Consider the following 6,775-nt stretch of genomic DNA (forward strand, 5'->3'; position numbering starts at 1 on the left):
TTACAGTGGAAACCAAAAGGGATTGAGCTGTAGCCCTAGGTCACTTGGAACAAAAAACAATTAAGTATAATTGTGATCCAGAAGGAAAATGTTTTCCTTCCGTTAGTCCATAATATATATAAAAAAGAAGCATTTCCTGTGGTCTTCGTAGTTTGAACCAAACTCTTTATTCAGATATCACATGGACCTCAGCACATCTATAAACAAAGTTAAACAAAGTTCTCTTTGACCGTGCCTTCAGCTCCCCTCTCGACTCTCTTCCCCCTCCTCGCTCCCTCCCTTCCCTCCCCTCACCCTGACCAATTCCCCCCTCCTTGCTCCCTCCCTTCCCTCCCATCACCCTGACCATTTCCCCCCTCCTCGCTCCCTCCCTTCCCTCCCTTCACCCTGACCATTTCCCCCCTCCTCGCTCCCTCCCTTCCCTCCCCTCACCTTGACCATTTCCCCCCTGCTCGGGTCATGACCCAACTGTGCAGCGCCTTGGGACGTCCTCCTGACGTGAAAGGCGCTTTATAAATGGAATCTTGTTGTTGTTGTTAAAATCTGCTGAGACAAATGATGGCACAGACATTAATTGTCCAATAATCTATGCCTTGGCCCAGCCAACAAGCTCTCCATTTCCATATGGAAGGTTGCCAATTTTGGATAAAAACAACTTGTCTTTATATAGCGCGTCCTTCACATCGGACTGTGTTTTGGAGTTTTTAACAGTAGTGGAGTCCGATGCCAAGCCAGTGGGAGGCGGAAGGTGACCGTAGGTATGGTCAAAGAGGAAGTTCTTTAAGCGTGACCTGAAAATGGGGAGAGAGGGAGCAAGGTAAAGGGATTGAGGGAGAGAGTTCCACAGCTTCGGAGCGTAATGGTTAAAATCACGGCCACTGATGGTGGGGCGGAGCATCCAGGGAACAAGGAGTAGGCCGGAGCCACTCAAGTGGAGGCAGTGAGTAGCGGTGTAGGGTTGTAGAGATATGGTGGTGCCAGTGTGAAGGGATTTAAATACAAGAGTGAGGATTTAAAATTGATTCACTCTGTGACAAGGAGCCAATGAAATTTGACAAGGACTCGGGTAAAGAGGTGCAGAGTTTAGTGCGATTGAGAATGCAAGTGTCAGAGTTTTGAATGAGTTGGATTTTGTAAATAGTGGAGCAAGGGAGGTGACGAAGGTGTGGAGGGTTTCGGCAGCTTTTGGAGTGAGGTATGGATGGAAGTGGGCAATGTGGCAGAGGTGGAGGAAAGCGATCCTGACCAGGGGCAGGACGTGGGGTACGAAAGATAGCTGGGGTTGAATCTGACACATACATTGTGCAAGGGTTCGGTGAGTCTTAGGGAGAAATCAGGGAGTGTAAGGAAGTCAGGGAGGGTGAGGAGGTCTGAAACGCAGGAGACAAGATGTTGATCTTGTCAACATTCAGCTGCAGGAAGTTTGCGCTCATCCAGGCACTGATGTTTGTCAGACAAGCTGTCAGCGTGGACTGGGAGTCGCAGCTAGAGGAAGAGAAGTATGTTTGTTTGTCATCCGTATACATGTGGAAGTTGACCCCATGTTTTTAGATAACATGGTCGAGAGGGAGCATGTAGATGAGAAAGAAAGGGGGTCAAGGATGGAGCCTTGGGGTACCCCGCAGGTGATCGGGCGGGGGTGGGGTGAAAAAAAATTGGCCGAGTTTAAGTGCTGGCGGTTGGTTAAGTAGGACTCGAACCATGCAAATGCGGTCCCACTAAGGTGGATGAGGAAGGAGAGACCATAGAGAAGGATGGGGTGGTCAACTGTGTTGAACGCAGTGGAGAGGACTAGGAGGCAGAGGGAGCTCGGTCACAGAGAGGGAGGAGATCATTTATTACTTTGACGAATGCTGATTCTGTGCTGTGGGCTGGGCGGAAACCAGACTGGAGAGGTTTGAGTAGGGAATGGAGGGAGAGGTGTGAGCAATGTTGGTTTGCAACAACGTGTTTCAGGGCTTTGACCAGGAAGGGCAGGTTTGAAATGGGATGGTAGTGCGCGAGGTTGAAGTGGTCAAGAGTAGTTTTCTTAAAGGAGGGGAGTGATGCCAGCTGTTTTGAGGGGGAGTGGGACTGAGCCTGAGGAGAGGGACTGATTTATGGTTTCTGCTAGCAGTGGGCAGTTGAACGACCAGTAGCTGGGTGGAGAGAGGCTCGAGGGAGCACCTGGTGGGCTTCATCTGGGTGTTGGAGTATGAGAGGGAGGAAGGAGAGATGGGGACAAAGGAATGTAGATTGGGGCCCGTGGGAGGAGGAGTGGGTGATGGAGAAGGAATGGGGTGACGGTTGGGGACAGGGGGCACGAGGAGGCAGCCAGGCAGGTGTTATCTATCTTGGAGGCCTCTTCACACTTGGCATTAGATGTTAGGATTGAGGGTACTTTATGGGGCATGCGGAGGGGATGGTGGGAGATGGAGAATAGGATTTTGGAGTTGCTTTTGGCCTCCAGAATGACCTGCGAGTAGAAAGCAGTTTTAGGTTGCAAGAGGGAGTAGTGTTAGTGTGAAGATGCTCGAGTCACAGCTGTTGGTGAACCATAAGGCTGGTTTTGTGCCATCTGTGCTCAAGCAACCGGGTTTGGGATTTGAGGGAGCAGATATGACTATTGTACCAGGGGGAGAGGGTAGGTTTGGAGATGGTCCTAGATTTCAGGGGACAAGGGAATTGAAGGTGGAGGAGAGGCGATCGTTTAACAGCTTGATGGCTGCATCAGGATTGTTGGGGGTGGAAGGCCAGAGGGAGAGAAGATCCGACGATGAGAGGCCATTTGTGAGGGACTCAGGCGGAAGCTCGGAGGATTGCTTGCGAAATCTAGGCACTCAACTGTAGATTCACTGGATAACTCACTCCAGATCCTTCTCACCCACTTCCTAGCAACATTAGAATTATGTTTCCACGTATAGAGCAAGCTTGGCAAAGGCCTGCAAAACAGCTTCTTGCCCAATGTCTGAAGAATATTTGTGGAATAAGGAAATTTGCCCAACCCTGCCGGGAATTAAACCCAGCTCTCTCACTAGTGAGGCGAGTGCTCTAACCAATAAGCTACAGGACTCCTACTTAAAACTAATCTAAAATAAGGGAAAAATAACTGTAAATACGAGACAGATTCCAGAAGAAAACCTGGAAAAATTTATCTGAAACAGTTCAGAAAAGAATTTCTGATAAAGAACTTACTATTTTAAGAAAATTTTATTCGATGTTGATGTTGCCAAGCATCAGTTGATTGATATGAGACCAGGAGGATGGAAAGAATAAATTATTCTGGTGAAACAAAGAGGTCAATTTCATTATGTTGTGTAAATCATAAATTTTGTAACAAGGTTGTGACTATTAGTAGTAGTTACTCACTCTGATAAAAATTTCTTTGAATTTCTAAAATAATAGCAATAGTTAGTTGCGACCTTGTTCTGAAAATTGCTTCTTAACTTTGCTCCTAATAAAACTAGTTCCTTTTTTCAATTAGGTGACTCGTTTTTTATTGTTGTAATCTACAGTCCACAGGAGCTAAAAGTTGTATTCACATCTGGTGATCAGTGAAAACATTTTTTTATTTGAGACTGGGGAGAGATGTTATGCCTTGTAGAAAGACAGTGACCCAATAAAACTTAAAACATAAAAATAATTGAAGTTGAAAATCTAGAATTAAAAGAAACTTTAAAAGTTTCTGTGGGGTTCTGTAGCTAAGTTGTTAGAGCACTCGCCTCGTAAGCGAGAGACCTAGGTTTGATTCCCAGCAGGGCAAAACCTTGGGCAAGTTTCCTTACTCCACACCCTGATAATAATCCCTCAAAAAAAGGAAACAATAATAATTTGGTCACTTCAATCCACGATTGTTTGTGGAGCATTGCTGTGCGCAATTGGCTGCCGCATTTTGCCCACAAAAATACAGTGAATTCACTCTACAGTATATTCTGTGAAGACGTGAAAAGTGCTATATCAAATACAAGGATTATTATTAAGTTTCTTTAAAACAAAGCAATGATACAATGCTGAATGGGTTCAAGGAAGAAACCATTCTTCAGATGTCCAAGGGGTGTTCAGTCATATACAACTGGACAAAAACAGCTGAAAATATTGTACCTTATGATCCCAAATGACAATTATTACATCACATACACTGCATTTTTTTACCTGTATTTCAGAATACTAATACAAGTGTCCCTTGAAATGCTTAAACAAACAAGTCGAATGTATGTTAATACTTTGTTCTCTTAAGTAGCACTAAACAGACTCAGGCTTAATAGTCAAGCTTGGAGGTAAAATGCCTAAGGCACACAAGCCTGCATATTTCCAGATGTTTAACAATAATGGATTATATTGTATGGATTAAATGTCTTGTCTTTTTCTCATACTTCAGAGTAATGGGAACGTGTTAATCTTCTGTTTTTATTATGAATGCATCAAAATCTGTGTAGCACGGTTCTTCGTGGCGTTGCTTACCGTATAGATGTAAACTGATTGAATCTGGCTAACAATGTGAACTGCTGGATGAGGCTTTGGTACATATATTTGAAAGTTGTATCTGAGGAAAGTCTTATTTTGTTCCGTTGTCTACTTTTCCATTTGATTCGTAGTATTTTCTAGAATTTCCGTTTATTATGCAGTATTATGGGTTCAAGTACTTTGCTTGCAGATATTAAGTCTGCACGTACAGTATTACAGTTGTGTGTGTTCTGCGGTGCGGAGTGGCTGTCGCAGAGCTCCCTCTAGTGACATGTTTTTGATGGTGTCCTCGACTTGGTTCTGAATTCGTGCTTCTCCTCCAGAGGTGCCATTTTAAACAATAACAGTCATTTTGCATCGATGTAGCAACAATACTTTTGTTTTAGTAAGTATCGATGAGTGCAGCAGCTGATGATTTTTCCGACAATATTTTTTTCAGTACTGTAAGAAGTTCTTGATGTTAGCGAAAGCTTCACAGCTTCCAGCAGTCTTGGTGAGTCACGTCCCAGCTTTGAGAAACCGAAAAGCAAAGCAACCTGCAGGTTACCAGTAACATCTAATGTATTTCGCTCTCCAGCTTCAATCTTAAACTTATTTCTTCCTCTGTGGTTTGTGTCTTGTTGCATCTGATGCCTTACTACTTATCCCTCTCCCATTCCCCGCAATTTCTTCTCCCTCATGTATGCTATCGCCTATTAGCTATATTAAGCATTTTGTTTACTTTGATAAGGTCCCTCTGAAGCATTCCATTCTAAAGATTAAAAAGCTTAGCATAGCTACTTGTTCCTCACAGCTAAATACTAATATTGAGGGTGAACCTCATTGCTTTCTTCTGTACTGCCTCTAGAACTGAGACAATATTTTGCAATATGGTTAGTAAACATAGGAGATACATATATGAGATCAAATGTACTAAGAGGGTTTCCCTCCACTACCTCCATCCAAGAAGTTGTTCAAGTGTGAGCCTTGGCAAGCTACTCCATAGTAGAGGGCATCAGAGCCTGGCCTCACTTTTCCTCTCCCAGGCGCCACACACAAAAGGCCAGGACAGTGGGACTGAATGGATTGCTCTGAAAGGAGTCAGCAGACATGATGGGCTGAAAGGCCAGGACCAATAAATCCGGATGATTTTACCCTCCCTCCCTAGTCCAAGGAAGACTGGAACCTATTTAGCCTTCCCATGCAGCCCCAGCTGAGACCAGAAAACAGCACAGGCTGGGATTCAAACCAATGGGCCATTAGTCTATAAACTGCATACCTATGTATTACACCATCAGGGTCCTCACCTAATATCTCTGATTTAGACCGATATCCCATTCAGTGACACTGAAATGCAACAATGTCGGTCACGCCCAAAGTCAATGGGATTTTTTGACAATAAATGCTGCACAGTTGGAGTTTTATTTTAGTTTAATTTCACTTTTGTTCTCAAGTTTTGCCCAAGACTGGCAGTAACTGGCTTGTCTTTTCCTCCTTAACCCTGGGAATTTTGCCATTAATTTAGCCTGCCCATGCAGCCTCAGATGAGACTAATAAACTCAGCATGGTCCCACATCCTAGATCAAAAGTGATCACATCTCAAATTGCTGATCACTGTACAAAAAGTAACCTTGTTTCACATGTGCAATTTTTTTCATTTTTAAATACAGGAAATATAGATAATCATCAATTATATCCATAGGATAAATCATTGTTATTTATTTTAAACCTTTCAGACAAGTTAAGTCAAAGACAATTTATAACTGTTACAATACATATACTACATTGTACATATACGGCATTGTACACCAATAAATGTGGTCTTTTATAAAATATACATTAACATACTGCAACACAACAAAGTTTTTTTCTTTAGCTTGGTAACGTGTTATATTAATGTTGCATTTATAGTGTGGAAAGCAAAAACTTTTTTCTCCCAGCAGTGTAAAAATGTCAAAAGAAAGCCTGGTATTATTTCCTGCTCCACAGCACTTTCGTTTTGGAAATGTGCCCTTGACATATTCACAGAACAGTAAAATTGGGCAGTTATTTTTATGGCAATTATTAAAAAGCCTATTGCTTTCAAGGGCTATGAATGGAAAATGGATGAGTGAGCTCAATGTGAATTGTACCCACTGTGATTATACTCCAAGTGATTTCAGGAATACAGCTCTTGCATGACTTTGGTTCTTGGCACTCAATTTATGTTACATGTTTAGCGACAAACTACTGCAATTCACTGCCAATTATATAGTCAAAACACTGCTTTGCAAAAGGTTGAACATTTCTAATAGTTTCTTTGTGATTTAATCCATTCAATTACTTAGATAATATTGCTAGTGAATGAAGTCAA

The sequence above is a fragment of the Callorhinchus milii genome, unplaced genomic scaffold, assembly GCF_018977255.1.
Source record: "Callorhinchus milii isolate IMCB2004 unplaced genomic scaffold, IMCB_Cmil_1.0 Scaffold2, whole genome shotgun sequence".
Taxonomy (NCBI): Eukaryota; Metazoa; Chordata; class Chondrichthyes; order Chimaeriformes; family Callorhinchidae; genus Callorhinchus; species Callorhinchus milii.